Source organism: Anabrus simplex, chromosome 3 (assembly GCF_040414725.1).
Source record: "Anabrus simplex isolate iqAnaSimp1 chromosome 3, ASM4041472v1, whole genome shotgun sequence".
Lineage (NCBI taxonomy): Eukaryota > Metazoa > Arthropoda > Insecta > Orthoptera > Tettigoniidae > Anabrus > Anabrus simplex.
The window spans coordinates 145,816,674-145,834,013 of NC_090267.1; the positions used below are offsets into that span (position 1 = coordinate 145,816,674).

The following is a 17,340-nucleotide window of genomic DNA, read 5'->3' on the forward strand; positions in this document are numbered from 1 at the left end:
TACCCCACCACCAAACTGTTGCGTATCAAGAACCAATTAAATTGAAGATTTACAACAAAGATGACAAGAGAACAAGAAATGGCACTGACTATAGGTACGCGTACGATAATAGTATTTTATATTGTCCTGAAGATTTGTAACATAAGACAATCACTGAGTATTTCTTCCGTATGAAATAGCTTTTTTCTAATTCCTTCTGGCTACTAGCATTTCCATTAAGTTGGAGGTATGGTTTATTTATTCTTGCGAGGTTCATCTTCCGTTTTATGACTTTGATTTTTACTATGCGAAAGGATGGCGTGGGCGAGGAGTGCGTATGTTGTGATAGGCCTATGTATTGTTCCGACGCTTTAAAGTCCACGTTGTGGTGTAGTTTTACATAGAATCTTTTGTTGACACGTGTATAAATAAACGAGAAAATTGATTTAAACAACATTTCTCTTCGCAGAAGGTTCTTTTACGTAAGAATAGCATGGACATTAAAGAATATTTCGCCCACAAGTGAATGAAAATCGTTCTGTACTTATTTGGCTCCTAGGATCTGTCAGTGGGTGTCGCACATTTTTTTATGTAGTCTAATCTGGTGTATGACTAAGTTGTCATAGAATTGCTGTCTATGGTTTTGTCAAACGTTTTGAAGATGTTTTTTCTGTCATAAGTGTGTTGACTGTGAAGGTCTGTAATAAGAAGCACAAAATTGTTTAGCTTACCTAGGAAATTGTCATGTGAGTGTTACCGTTGTAAAATAAGAGATTTATTAAAATGTTATTAAGAAAACCATAATATATTCTGGAAAAATATGTTAATACTCTTTTGAATTGAACGTAGATGAGTAGAACTGCCAATGTGATTGCTCAGATCCATCTCTGGTGGTGTAGAGTGTACCTTCTGGTACGGACTAAATCAAATTTGTTACTTTCATTCATTTGTCTGAGTCTGCTCTCTGGTTGACAGTATGAAATTGGCAGGTGTGCAATCATTCCCCGTGAAAACTGGTGTGGAAGTGCCCTTATGTATACTTTTCGTGGGCTTGGCTGGCTGTACATACTTTTACAGTAGCTTCTACCTCAGTAAGGAAAGGGATGGGTAACTACCCCACTCTTTGTTTCCGTAGTGGGCCTTTTCAGTGATGCCTAAGCTATTTGTGACAGTTGACGGTGGATCTTTTATGTATCCTATGAGCCTTTAGTCTTGGGACCGAATATACCAGTGTAAAACCTCATTTCTTGTTAAAGCATTACTTATACAAAGGGGGCATTTTAGTTTTATCTACATGCTGGAAAGTAGATTGTAAATGGGGGTGAGATCTCCATCAAAAATAATCTTAATTAAAGAAAGCAGTTTCATGCAATAGCTTTCATCACCATGATAGTGGAAAACAATAGGCCTAATGTTCAAATCAGATCTACCTTACAATAACAGTGATCTTTGACTTAAGACCTATGTATATAAGAAATAATCATTTTACAAAAGCATGTCATACAAGCACTCAGTATGGAAGAAGGTACCATGGATTGACAACCACCATTTGCCAAGTCCCATCCTAAAAGTCTTGTATGGCAGCTTATAAAATTCACATCCTATTTTATTTTAAACAATTTTAAATGATGCAACAAATATAATACCCAAAGCAGTCTACCATTTAGGTTTTTCATATGCGACGCCCACTCTAGGCTATGTCAATCCTGCCTCTAGGCTAGATTTTGCACCTAATAGTATAACATGTTTTCCATCTCTGCTTGGATTGTTGGACTAAATATTATGGTATAAGTTTTCTCTTCATTAAGGAGGAAACCATTTACCTGGAACCAATATTTTGTATTATTAAGAGCCTCAATTGATTGTACTGCTAATTCTTCCATGCTTTTACTAGAGCTTAAATCTGTTGAATCAGTGGCATAAAGAATAGTTCTTGAGCATATATTTGTATCTAAATCATGAATCATTATTAAGAAAGGAAGTAGTCTTAAAACAGATCATTGGGGAACATTCTACTTTACTGGAAGTTCACTTGAAACTCTACCATGGAAATCAACATACTGTATTCAGTTTCATAAGTATGATCTGAAAAATTGTTCTTTACCGCAAAATGCATAGAAAGCTAGTTTGGCAAATAGGCATCGTGATATAGTGACCGTCAAACATGAGTTTACGGCAAAGTCAAGTGATTGCAGGTTATAAATTTCATGTCTTGTCCGTATTGAAGATCTACTTGTGATACAAAATTATTATAATTTTATTATAGACCACCTATTCAGTACATTATAGGCTAATATGGAATTACATCCTTATTAAATTGATCTCGAGTAAATGTTATTTGGCTATGATGCTCACTAAAAGGAGCGAAACATGTACCATGTTAACAGTTTAATAAGGATGTAATTCCATATTAGCTTATAATGTGTTGAATAGGTGGTCTGTAATAAGATTTTAATAATTTTGTATCACAAACTCAAGTGAGGCATGCATAGGGAGTTGATGGGAAATACACGCTGTATTCCCCCAAAACCCTATTGGTTCTTCCCGCTGGAGACAACCACTGTTCTCTGCAGCAAGAATGAATTAGGAAACAAGCATATTATCATTTTAAAAAACCAGGAAGGGAATGAAAAGCAGGCAATAATTTCCCTTTTCTTACCTTAAATGTCAGCAGCTGCTGAAAATGATGTAACTATAGCTTTTTAGTCTGTTGAAAACACTAATTATAACACATATAACTTGCCTGTAAAAAACATACAAGCAGTGAATGACATGTTTCATTCTACAAAAACATCTTCAGATTCTATCAGATAAGTTAACTTAAAATCATGTGCACATATAAATACAATATTGTTTACATTGCATAAATTTGTCAATGACTGTGATTCGGTGATGTTATGAACAAGTGAGATAAATTATGATTGTCGTAGTCTTCTGCTGTCACTTTAGTAACTGTGAGAAAGTTTTCTGTACTTATCCAAGTTGCTAATTGTCTGATACCTCTAGCGACTATGTTTAGACTGAGTTCAGTTTCCCTTGCTCTGGTCTTGGTTGGTATGTATTGGGGAGGGGGGTTTGGTGAGGGGAATTCTATAGGCGCTTATTTTATTTAGTGGAGAGGCAAAGGGAAGTAGGAGGTGAGAAGAATGCCACAGGCATTAACAGTGTTCAGTGTATAAGGGAGGGGAAGTGCTGTTTTGTCATCTTATCATGTATTTTTGTGTATTAGGGAGTAAATGTAAGCTAATGATTTTGATTAAGTAAAAGTATGTAATTGAATTAACAAGTATCAATAAACAACTAAATCATCTTGAGTGGAAAGAGAACTGTTTAAATTCAGAGAATTTAGTACAGATAAGAATATTCTAACCCACATTCCAGTCAGTTAAGTGTCAGAGTAGCCTCCTGTAGGATTCATTAAGCACTAATGCTAAAAGTGTGGAATGTTGTAAAAAAATTAAGTAGCACGAAAATGGGATAATTTTATAAATGTATGTGATCATTGAAGTTGGTTTAGTGGGTCAGGGGCTGCCTGGCCGAAGCGGTAAAGGCGTGCTCGGTTCGCCCGGAAGGACGTGGGTTCGAATCCCCGTCAGGAAGTCGTAAAATTTAAGAAATGAGTTTTCCACTTCCGGAGGCGCATGTGGCCCTGAGGTTCACTCAGCCTACACCAAAAATAAGTACCAGGTTAATTCCTGAGGACAAAGGCGGCCGGGCGTAGAGCTAACCACTCTACCCCATCATGTGCCGCGGTTAACAATGGTGGAAGCCTTTACCTTCCACTCCTCCAAGGGCCTTCATGGCCTGTACGGAGGTGACTTTGCCTTTGTCTTAGTGGGTTATGTAGTGGAGTGAGGGGAACGTTGTTGGCAATTACTCTGTTCAGTGGAGATGGAAGGTGAAGTGCTGCTTGGTTATTGTATGTCGTCTCTTTGTGTATCGGGGAGTAAAAGCATGATAGTGATTTGATGAAATCAGAGTGGAATTGTATTTAATTTAATCTCGTAAGACATTATTTTTAGTGATAAATTATAACCTACCAAACTGTCTCGAGTGGCTTGAGTGCTGCCTAAATTCAGAGAATTTAGTACTAACAATTAAATCTTGACCAGAGCAAGGGAACTGGCCTCGATCCAAATGCAGTCACTAGAGGTAACGGATGATTAGCAGTTAAGATAAGTACATAATACTTTCTCAAAATTACTAAGGTGACAGTGAGAGACTACTACAATCATAATTTGTCTCGATTATTCATAAAATCACCAATTCACAACCATTCACAAGTTTATGCAATGTAAACAACATTGTATATATATGTGCTTGATTTAAAGTGATTTGATAGAATCTGAGAATGTTCTTGTAGAACGAAATATATCATTCATTAATTGTGCATATTTTTTTTACAGGTATATTATTGTATTATAAATAGTGTTTTTGACAGATTGAAAAGCTTTAAAGTTACATTCATTGAATCAACATTGAAAAGTATGGCTTACTTCTTAACAAATCTATGAGGGACCTGGCATCTTCGAAGGAAATTGTGTGACACACATGGTAATTTGTCTTCTGTTATTTCACTTATCACTCTCCTAATTTTGTTTTCCTGAGCCTCAGCTGTATGCAGATTGTTCCAATAGACTTTTTTGTTTCAAATTTTCCCACAAATAAAACTCGCACATACTGAGATTTAGAGAGTGAGCTGGTCATAATCCCCTACTAATTCACCAAACTCATTTCTAATTGCAGCCATGCAATTACGTGCCTTAGCTTCGTCTGCTGAAAGTAGGCAATAGAGGATGGTTGCTCAGTTGTACTTCCTCTTAAAACAATAATCACCACCACCACCTGAAAGTAGGCATAGTCTCTATCTTCCTCAGTCAATATTTTGAAGAAAAGTTGCAAAATAGTGTCCAGATATCTTTCAGAAGTCAGTGTTTCATAAAAAAAATATAGGTCCAATTATTCTTTGCCCACAACTGCACACCAAATACCCACTTTCGTATCATGAAGAGGTATCTCAGCTGTGTTCTCCCTAGGACCTTTTTAATAGGCGCGTATGGTAGTTACATAATATTAATACATATTTGATACAAGATATGGGAAGATATAAGATCCGGAAACGTCTGAGAAAAAGGAATGTGCCAGAGGGACTGGTGAGGAAAGTTCAGATGCTGTATGAAAACTGTACCAGCTGCGTGCGATTGGGTGACGGACATTCATCCTGGTTCAAGACCGAAATTGTTTATCACCATCATGGATGACATAATGAAGAACATCAAGAAAACCTGTGGTAAACTAAATGCAATGGCCTTTGCTGATGATGTTTTGATCTGGGGAGAAACTGAGGAACAAGTACAGTCGAGACTCAATGAATGGAAGGTTAAGTTTCAGGAGTTCAATCTCAAGATAAGCAAACTCAAAACAGTAGTGATGGCAATAAACAGAGAGGGACGACCAGAGAACATCATGCTAGGAAACCATCCACTAGAAAGTGTGGAAAGCTTTACATACCTCGGCAGTGTAGTATCTCGAGATACACTAGCCACAAAGAGCTCTCACTTCTACCAGCAAGTACAAACACTCCCCTGGGATCCCAAAGTACCAGCAAAATCAAAGCCGGTGATGTTCAATCAGCACTTCATACCAATCTTAACCTATGGTATTGAAACCTGCACCCTCACTAAGAAAGACTCATCAAGGTTGCAGGCATCCGAGATGAAGTTCCTTAGGTCCACAATTCAAAAAACCAAACTGGACAAGTTTAGGAATGATGTGGTTAGGAAGGAAGCTGGATTGTTAAATCATTGTTAGATCGGATCAGCATGTCCAGACGGAGGTGGTTTGGGCATGTAATTAGGATGGAGCCAACAAGGACAGCTTATGTTAACTTGGAGCAACATGTGGCAGGGAGATAATATAGAGTTTGAGGGATGTTCCACCATTCATAACTTACGATATGTGGCAGGGAAACAGATGGTGGGAAGACCAAGAACCCACTGGATGGACATTGTAAAGATGGACATTGCAGATCAGGGAAGGTTACTGGAGGACGTCATTAACAACAGAACGTATCTGAATAAGACAGAATGGAAGATGCTTGCCAACAGTACCTGGGAAACTGGAATTGTAAAATGATGATGATGATGATGATGATGATGATGATGATGATGATGATGATGATGATTTGAGTCATTGGCTGCTACAAATTAAAACAAATACTGCAAAACTGTTTATTTAATAATCATTATTGTCAGTGAAATTGCATCGGAGTTTAAATGTTTAGCTTGACTATCGCTCAGTGTCGTGTGCGAGCGGTGTATGGATTAGCATGGAATCGCATACGAGCACTCGATTCCACATGACGGTACAAATCTGTATGGCACTCCACAGCAACCAAACAATAAGCCCCGGAGTTACATGATTATGAACGAGCAGTAGGACACTAATTCCAAATACTCTTATGTCTTGTTCATGATAGGCACTAAAATAGTTGTTTTGCAATATTGTATACCTGTCTGATATTATTCTTAATGCCTTTAGGGGGATAAATTGAGATTTTATCATATTAATTTTTTAAGTAGAATCCCCCTTCCGGCTACTCATTCCTGTCACCCGTCTGATGAAAATTTCTGATGAGATCACTGTTCATGTATCATATGAGAATTTTCAGTGTCCCAGTGTCAATTGTTCTGAAAATTTATGTACCCACTGAGATGAAGCTAAAACTTCGTCAGATGTGATCAGAAGCATTTTGCCTACACGCATACAGTTGTATTTTGCTCATAGCAATGGCAAATATTCTGTGTACAGTGACAAAAATGATTACTAACATGAAAATGAAAGCGAAACAAATGTGTGGCATTAACCATACATGCATACATGTTAATACTTTCATGGCCTTTCTTGTTTGTATACTCATCATAATTTGAGGGGTGCCCTCTTTAATAAGTCTTGGATGTCCAAGGCTTTGGGTTTAGACCTAACTCAAACCATATTAAAAGACACATGCAGGAAGAAGGTAGAAACGTGTATGATGACGAAAGAGAGAAATAATAGGCTATATATTGCTGCTTTCTTTTTCTACGTGGCACAGATACAGTTACTGTTTGCCTATCTGGTTATTCACTAAGCACCTCCACAACGCTTTATTTGCAACTAGGTCTGTGGTCTCGTTAAGTTCGACACCTTCATTTAATAATTACGAGGGGGGATCAAATATAAATAGGATTTTTTAATATTTAAATTCATTTATTGAAAAACACAAAGCAATTACAATTTATTTTTCCACATAGTTTCCTGCTTTGGAAATGCATTGGCCCAGCATATGGGCAGCTTTTTGATGCCCAGATCGTAAAAAGAACAGGGTCGTGTCACCGGCCGTTTGCACACAAAGTCTTCCACACTCTTGTCATCTTCAAATCATTGCCTTCCTAGAGCTTCTTTAAGCGGTCCGACCAAATGGAAATCGCAAGACGATAAGTCCGGTCTGTAAGGAGGGTCATCAAGTGTAGTCCAGTGCATTTCCTGTAGCTTGGAGGCAGTTAGAGCTGCAGTATGGGGCCATGCATTGTCGCAGAGGAGGATGACCTGTCGAATCGGTTTGTCTCGTCTTTTGCGGCGATATGCAATTCTTGCCTTGTTCAGCAGCTTGCAGTAGTAAGAAGCATTGATTGTGTGTCGCTCATGCAAAAAAATCAATCAGCAAAATGCCTCACTGATCGAAAAAAACGGTTGCAAGAACCTTGCCAGCTGACAGTCCAGGTGACGATCCGAATCAAAAATGCACCACCTTCTTCCACAAACCTTGCTGTAACCCTCTGAGAGACCTCAAAACGTCTCAGCTTCAGATTTTCAGTGAAAAGGCAAGGGACCCATCTGTAACACACTTTACGGAACTGTAGGTCATTTGTGATGATTGCTTGACAGCTCCCATAACTGATTCCGAGTTGTTCTGAAATTTCTGATATTCTCGCCCTTCGATCGTCGTCAGTAATGTCTTTAACCGTACAAATGTTTTTGTCTGTAATGCTGGTCCGAGGATGGCGATCGTGTTGCTGATTTTTCACACATTCTCGTCCTTCCGTGAACTTTTTATGCCAGGGAAACACACATGACCTTAACAATGTTTGCTCACGGAACTGTGCAGTCAGTCTCTGGCAAATTTCCGCCACTGTAATTCCTTCAGGAGCAAGAAATTTTATAATTATGTGTTGCGCAGTGGAGGGTTGCACTTTGTTACTCCAACATCATGAGCGTTACTGACAAAATGGCAGGAAATATCTAACAGCACACTCTCTCCTCTTCTAACAGTTTGAGTCCTGTTTGTTGAAAAACATTTAATCATCATAATGTTGGTGGTCTAATCACTAGATTGCATGCCAAAAGCCTGGATTCAGTTCCAAGCCTCTCTGATTGAGGTCATGTGATGCTGTTGATGGTGATTTGTCTATCGGATGCAGACGTAAGCCTTGAGCAGACTCTTTGGTGCGATTTGACAGGAGCAGTCTACGTGCCGGCACTGGGTTTCATCCTGTCCCTTCTTACTATCGTATATATCACATCATTCATTTGATCTCATCTCGTTAACACCTCTGATTAGGTTGACGTCGGGAAGGGCCTCTGGTTGTAAACACTCTCTGTAAAGATTCATCTCTCTTCATACCCAACCCTGTAGGGAAACAGGACAAGGGTTGGAGATAAATCACCAAGTCCCCTATACCACATTGAAATCCAGGGTGACCTGTCAGTCTTAAACATGTTTTTATTTTAACTGTATCTCTTGTTTCCAGTTTCTCTGGTCCAAATAAATTCAGTTTTGAAAAATGCTATAGGCTATTGATCTTAGAATTCACATGCACATGTCCTTCCTGGAAAACAGTTCCATGAATAACCACATAATTAATGAACTCAGACATTTATTTTATCTCATACTGGTACTCTTTAGAGCAAAAAATCAATAAATACTCATACTTGAGACACCTATCAGCTCTACTCAAAACAGAGTCTCGTCAATCTGAGAAGGTAAACTCTTTTATTCATACCTCAAATGAGAATCTAATCTCAGACTTAAAAATGTGGGTTTATACTATACCTATCATCTCTATGACGTTAGTATATACTTGGCTAGTGAGTACATTCTCAAGAACTTTATTCTTATGAAGTGGAGTATATGCCCAGAAAAGGTGAGTATGTACTAAATATTCATGTTTATTCATACCGCCCAGAGTTTCCCCAGTGAAAATTCTCTTTTCAGAGTTATTTCTTATGAATGTAACAAAATCATCTAACGTGCATCAATGGTTGATATTTCCAGAAATGTACCCATACTGAGAATGTGATAAGAGGTCCTCCTTTCATATCATCATTGATTGTGTGCAATTCACCTTTGGTTTGGCCTTCCTCTAGGTCTTTTCCCCATTTACCACCAAGTTGAACGCTATTGCTGCCACAGAAGTGGGCTGTGCTCTCTTCACGAATCCACATCATTGAAGTCCTCTTTTCATCTTATCGGCAATGGGGACCACATTCATAATTTCCCTGATCTTCTAATTTCGTGTTTTGTCCAGTTCAATAACTCCTAAGGACCATCTCAGCAATTTCATTTCCACTGTGTGATTTTTTTGGTTATGGTCATACTTAGAAGCTGGCCATTCACTTCCATACAGTGTTACTGTCCTTATAACAGAGCGATATATCTCAGACAAGTTTCATAGGGGTCTCTTTATCACACACACTGCTCCAGTGAGATCTTTTCTCCAAGCAGCCTTTTGCCTGTCACATACCGTACCTCTTCGTTTAGGGACCCATCACCTGAAGTTTGGATTCTAGGTACTTAAATATATTCACCATCCATTTGAAAGGTTTCTTCTTCATCTTATGGTCCAAGATACTCTGTATTTCTGATGTTTAGATGTAGGCCTTATTTTCCTAACTTTTCTTTCCACACTTTTACTTCCTTCTTTAGTTTCTGCTGGAATCATGGTATCGTCTGTATACAGCAAATTCCATCCATCTCTAGTGTGAAAAGCAATCAAGAGAGTGCTGACCTTTGTTGGACTCTTGACTGTGTTGGAGAACCTGCCTGTAACAGATCCTGCTCTAGAACCACATCTCCCAATCTTTGCTAGTACTCATAGGCCTACATCTATATTACAATTACATATTCCTTGACTTTCAAAATTATTGGGACTGTAGAGACTGGACAATAATTACCACAGTTGATTCTATCACCCTTGAAACTTTCAGTTGATCTGGTTTGGTATTTGAATGATGATGATATTAGGCTATTATTATTATTATTATTATTATTATTATTATTATTATTATTATTATTATTATTATTATTATTATTATTATTATTATTATTAGAAAAAGCCATCTTCTCACGTGAACATCCTTGCTTTGGTGCATATGTAGAGAGCACTTTCGTTTTTTAATTTTCCAGGTCTTTTTCATTGGTTATTGTTCTGTCAAAAATCCTTTTGATTTTGGCAACGTGAGCTCTAATCTGAGAGCTACTTCATTTTTCTTAGTATAGTATGTGATAGAAGGGAAGGTTGTAAAGGTAAGGGCTGGTTTATTCAACCTCAGTTAACATTTAACTGCCTGTTAAAATAATTTAACTGTGAACTTAACCAAATCAGCATTTAAGACTAACAATCTCTTAAACTCTCAGTTAACTTAACTGCTCACATTCAAGCAGTTAAATTCTCTGTTAGCTCAAAATATGGCAGGTGCATTAGATGCAGAACTTCTGCATCTTGAATATTTGGAATATGATAGGCCTTTTCCAGAAATAGTTAGAAGCAGAAGAGCTGATTTTGATATAGTTGTTTCATTTGCTTGATTGTACGTTGGTTAACGTCAGTATGCACATTTAATTCACTACAAATTTTCTGCCAAGCATCACTTTTAGCTTTGAGCACGGATCCATTAGTTTGTTTACTTTCTATAATAGGTATACAGTATAGAAATTTTCGCCAGCCGGATGGCAGGAATGAGCAGCCAGACGGGAAATCTATATATAAAATAACTTGTCCTGGCTGGCTGGCTGGCTGACTGACTGACTGACTGACTGACTGACTGACTGACTGACTGACTGACTGACTGACTGACTGACTGACTGACTGACTGACTGACTGATTCATCATCGCCGAGCCAAAACTACTGGACATAAAGAAATGAAATTTTGTGGATACATTCATATTAAGATGTAGGTGCTCATTAGAGAGGATTTTTGGATATCCCGTCTCTAAGGGGGTGAAAAGGGGGTTGAAATTTTAAAATAAGTGTATCTATATCTCAAAACTTTAACGGTTTACAGATGTAAAAATTGCTATTTAGGATCTTCTTTAAAAATAAGGAAACACGTATTTTTTTGTTTACAGAAAATCCCAGTAGGAGGGGGTGAAAAACGGTGAAAAAGGGGTTGAATGTCTTTAATCAGGATACCGGTACTTATATCTCAAGAAACTGAAGATATTACAGACCTGAAAATCGGTACACTTGATCTTTTTTTAAAATAAAGAAACACTTATTTTTTGTTTTTGGAAAATCCAATTAATGGGAGGGGGAAAATGGGGGTAAATTATTAAAATGAGTGTATCAATATCTCAAAACTTTGAAAGTTTACAGATGTAAAAATTGGTATTTGGAATTTTCATTATAAATAAAGAAACACATATTTTTTTGTTTTTGGAAAATCCCAATAGGAGGGGTGAAAAATGGGTTGAATGCCTTTAATGACGATACTTATATCTCAGAAACTGAAAATATTACAGACCAGAAAATTGGTGTTTGTGATCTCCTTTAAAAATAAAGAAACACGTATTCTTTTGTTTTTCGAAAATCCAATTAATGGGAGGGGGTGAAAAAGGGTGAATTTTGAAAATGAGTGTATCTATATCTCAAAACTTTTAAAGTTTATAGATGTAAAAATTAGTATTTAGAATCTCCTTTAAAAATAAAGAAACACGTATTTTTTTTGTTTTCGGAAAATCCCAATAGGAAGGGTGGAAAAGGGTGAAAATGGGTTGAATGCCTTTAATGAGGCTACTTATATTTCAGAACCTGAAGATATTACAGACCTAAAAATTGGTATTTGGGATCTACTTTAAAAATAAAGAAACAGGTATTTTTCGTTTTTCGAAAATCCAAATAATGGGGGGTGAAAAGGGGAGTGAATTTTAAAATGAGTGTTGTGTCTACATCTTAAAACTTTAAAAGTTTACAGATGTAAGTATTGGTATTTAGAATCTCCTTTAAAAATAAATAAACATGTATTTTTTTGTTTTTGGAAAATCCTAATAGGAGGGGTGAAAATGGGATTGAATGCCTTTAATGAGGATACTTATATCTCAGAAACTGAAGGTATTACAGACCTGAAAAAAGGTATTTGGGATCTCCTTTAAAAATAATGAAACATGTACTTTTTGTTTTTGGAAAATCCAAATAGTGGAGAGTTGAAAGGGGGGTGAATTTTTAAAATGAGTGTATCTATATCTCAAAATTTTCAAAGTTTACAGATGTAAAAATTGGTACTTAGAATCTACTTTCAAAATAAAGAAACACATGATTTTTTGTTTTCGGAAAATCCCAATAGGAGGTATGAAAAGGGGTGAAAAATAGTTTAATGCCTTTAATAAAGATCCTTATTTCTCAGAAACTGAAGATGTTACAGACCCGAAAATCGGTATTTGGGATCTCCTTTATAAATAAAGAAACATGTTTTTTTTTTAGAAAATCCAAATTGGGGGGGGGGGGTGAAGGGGGGTGTATTTTAAAAATGAGTGTATTCATATCTCAAAACTTCAAAAGTTTGCAGATGTAAAAATTGATATTTAGAGTCTCCTTTAAAAATAAAAGAACACGTATTTTTTGTTTTCGGAAAATCCCAACAGGAGGGGTGAAAAGCGTGAATAAGGGGTTGAATGTCTTTAATGAGGATACTTATATCTCAGAAACTGAAGATATTGCAGACCAGAGAGTTAGTATATGGAATCTCCTTTAAAAATACAGAAACATTAATTTTTGTGTTTTTGGAAAATCTAATTAATGGGGGTTAAACAGGAGTGACAAATTGGGGTGAATTTTTAGAAAGACTATATCTACAGTATATCTCAGAAACGTAAAATGTTGCAGACATAAAAATTGGTATTTGTGATCTCCTATTAAAGTAAAGAAACAGGTATTCTCGGAAAATCCAATGAAGGTTAGGGTGGGGGGTGGTGAAAAATTGAAAAATTTATTGAATTAATTGTATGAGGATACTTACATCTAATAAAAACTAAAGTTGTTACAAACGTGAAAATTGGTATTTAGATCTTCTTTAAAAATAAAACGACGCGTTTGGAGGGGGGGGGGGGGCGGAGAATCATTTTTGGGGGCGAGTGTGAAAAGGAGTTGAATTAGTTTCATGAGGACACATATCTCAAAAACTGAAGATAATCGGTATTTAGAAGATCCTTTACTATTAAAGAAACAAGTATTTTTTGCCGGAAAATTCACTTAAGGGGGGGGGGGGGAGTGTGAAAGTAAGTGAAAAAAGTGAATTATTTTTATGGGAATACTTATATCTCAAAACTGAAGGTAACACACGTGTTCATTGGTATTTGGAATCTCCTTTAAACATAAAGTAACACGTTTTCTTTTTTTTTGGGGGGGGGGGGTAGGTAAATCAACTTAACCGCGGTGGGGTGATAACGGAGGTGAGACCAATTGATTTTACTGTTCCTAATGTACTTATAAGGAGCCTCCGTGGCTCAGGCGGCAGCGCGCTGGATTCTCACCGCTGGGTTTCGTGGTTCAAATCCCGGTCACTCCATGTGAGATTTGTGCTGGACAAAGCGGAGGCGGGACAGGGTTTTCTCCGGGTACTCCGGTTTTCCCCATCATCATTCATTCCAGCAACACTCTCCAATATCATTTCATTTCATTTGTCATTCATTTAATCATTGCCCCAGTGGAGTGCGACAGGCATCGGCAGGGCTTATTCGTTCCATTCCTGACCTGGTTGAATGACTGGAAACAGGCTGTGGATTTTCAATGTACTTATTCTGATCATAAACCGATCATTTTTAATTCTCCTTGGTTCATTTTCAAGAGCCATCTTTTCCTTTGGAGAACCTGCTTAGATTACAGTAGATACTTCTGGCATATAAACAAAAATTTAAACATATTTGAAATAAACGATAGATATATGATTGACCGTGCAATTTTTCACCTCTGTAATAAGGTCAATAATGCACGAAAGTATGTCATTCGTATCGCCAGAAGTCCTGCGCACTTGCCTACGGGCGACAATGGTGCTGGTCGTACTGACATCAATGACAACGGCAGCAGATGTAATTTACCGCAAAGTAGAGGTTCAGTACCGCCAAGGCACCCAAGACGACACCACGCCGGATCTTCTCAAGGATTTGATCCACATTAAAAATGCTTATAGGAAAAGATCGCAAAGGTTTAGGGACCCAACTGACCGGGTGGAATACCTGGACCTATCCCGGGAAGTACGAAATCGATTGCTGGAGAAAAGATTGAAAAATGGGAGGAACGTTGCCGTAATCTCTCAGAAAACGAGTCAGATCGTGAATTTTGGCAGAATCTCTCAGAAAACGAATCAGATCGCGAATATCAGTGGGTTATATATAAAACGATAAGCATTCAATTATAAATTTCAGTATAATACTGTAGCGAAGCACGGGTATCTTGCTAGTACTACATAAAAACTTAATATGATCAAATTTCAGTTTATTCCCTTCTGTGCATTAACAATAATATCTGACAGGTAAACATTAACTGCAAAATTGAACTATTTTAGTGTTATTATCACAAACAAGACATAAGATTACTTTGAACCTCTCGTGTTCTGCTGCTTGTTCATGTAACACCGGAACTTACCGCTCGGTTGCTCTGGAGTGCCATGTGGAATCTAATGCTCGCATGCGGTTCCATATTAATCCAGACACTGCTCGCGCACGAAACGACGTGATAGTCAAGATGAACCTTTGAACTTAGATATAATTGATGCAATTATGCTGACAGTAATGAAGTTTTATCATTTAAATAAACAGTTTTACAGTGTTTACATTTTAATTTGGAACACTCAGTGACTCAAATATGTATTAATATTATGAAACTAACACATATCTAAGTTATGTTAGCCGGACGGTCTGTAAAAATGGCAGGGCGGTTGCACCTATTGAAAAGGTCCGAGGGTGAACACTGGATATATACTTGGAAATAATTTCCAAAAGAAGAGAAATTTGTGTATAGAGCAAAAGAAAATTCACAGTCAAGACAAAAATTGGAATAAACGCCAACTTTCCATGCCTTTTTTTAAAATAGCTGTATTAAAACAAAAGCGCATTCACAAACTGCGTGGTTCTGCCACAGCCTTCTAGATTCGCACTGATTGTAAGACTTTTGAGAGTTAACACAGTGTTAGCTAACAGTTCCCAGGAAATGTTTGGATAAACGCAAGAATCTTAACATGCTGCTAAATTTTAACTTTAAGTATTTACCCATCACGCAATAGATATGATGAATACGATTCGAACTGTCAGTAAGACACTCACCAGTCAGTCTTGTGACCCCAAAAACTGTGGATTCAACACTAATCTTGGTCATTTTAGACTATTTATTTTTCATCCCATCTCAGCCCCCATCTCAATGAAGGCTGAACGTTGACTTAAACTGTATCCAGAGCATCACAGATCATCTCGGTGACACATAAACAATGGATTCATAAGTTATTTTCCATTATTTTTACATATTATCCCCTCCCATTCCCCACCCTTGAGGGGGTAGGGATGTCTCACTTCCATAGTACTTTTTTCCAGTTAGTTGGTTATATATGTATCAAGTTTGATTGAGAGCTATGCTGAAACATACACACATAACCGGTATATCCATAATCTTGATAATTTTGGACCACTTCTCACTCCCTCATGCCGATGGGATTTTACATGGACTTAGATGACATCCGGAATGTCACTATTCATCCGAACAACCCCGAAAACTATGGGTTCGAAAATAATATTGGTCATTTTCGATTATTCTTACATGTCATTCCCTCCCAGTCCCCACCCCTAGGGGTGCTAGGAATGTCTCGCCTCCATAGTATTTTTTTTTCCTAGATAGTAAGTTAAATGTGTTCCAAGTATTCCAAGAGAAATGCTGAAACATACATATAACCATGATCTTGGCCATTCTGGACATTCTTTTGCATAACCCCCAATCCTTCTGGGGACTGAACTTTGACTTAAACGGTAACTGGTATGTAAGTATTCATCTCCGCAACTCCGATCACTGTGGATTCAACACTAATATAGATAGTTTTTTACTATTTTTACATTTACATTTTATCCCCTCCCCAAGGGGTGCTAGAGGTGTTTAACCCCACAGTATTTGTTTCCGGATAGTAAGTCATATATGAACCAAGTTTGGTTAAGAGGTGTACCAAAACATACTCGTATATACCCATTATCTCGGTTATTTTTACATTAATTTTCACCCCTTCTCAGCCTCCATTCCGACTGCAGTTGAAGTATGACTCAGCCAGCATCCACAGTGCCACAGTTCAACTCAGCAACCTCAGAAACTATGGATTAGACATTAATATCCATCATTTTCTATTATTTTTATATTTCACCCCATCCCCTAGGATTGCTTGGGATGTTTTAGTTCTATAGTAATTTTGGTTGAGGGCCATTCTGGAACATACACACATTCATCTGTCATTTTCAACATTTTCTTTTTTTCACCCCTTTTCACCCCCAAAGCCGATGGGGACTGAACTTGGATTTAAATGACACCTGGAGTGTCACTATTCATATCTGCAACCCCAAAAACTATGGATTCTACATTAATATTGGTCATTACATATTATTTTTATATTTCTTCACCCCTTTCCACCTCCGTCCCTAGCAGTTTTGCCAACTTGGCGGATTAGAAGACTGTTGGTGGAGAAATATATCATTTAGCGAACAACGGATTTTTTGGCGGAATTCTAGATATATTGTAGTGGAATTTAGTGTTCTATCCATTTTACATTTTTTAAAATTTGTACTCCAGTCTGTCTCCAAGCTATTCCGTATTTCTTATCAGGAGCTAGCAATCACACGAGGAAAACATGTTATTTGGATTTGATGTTATGAGATCATGGTATAGTAAATTTGTAATGCGTGGGGAAAGGGTACTTATCTCTTAGTTGACGAATGACGACAGGTAATGAAACTGTGAGAGAGTAGCATTTATATTAATGCTATGAAGGAAGACCATTTAATGAACTGGCCTATTTTGTGTGTGGCCCTTGAGGTAGGCGATTCACCTAGTTTGTACCCGGCACTAAAACTCCTGCAA

General features: G+C 37.4%; 1 long non-coding RNA gene across 1 annotated transcript in view; it reads left to right on the forward strand.

Annotated features, from left to right (window-relative positions):
* The first annotated feature begins 212 nt into the window (after positions 1 to 212).
* LOC136866088 (uncharacterized) overlaps positions 213 to 17,340 on the forward strand; it is a 56,416-nt gene continuing 39,288 nt past the window's right edge. Inside the window, exon 1 of the long non-coding RNA XR_010859487.2 lies at positions 213 to 725. This is a non-coding gene — a long non-coding RNA (uncharacterized lncRNA). The remainder of the gene's footprint in view (positions 726 to 17,340) is intronic.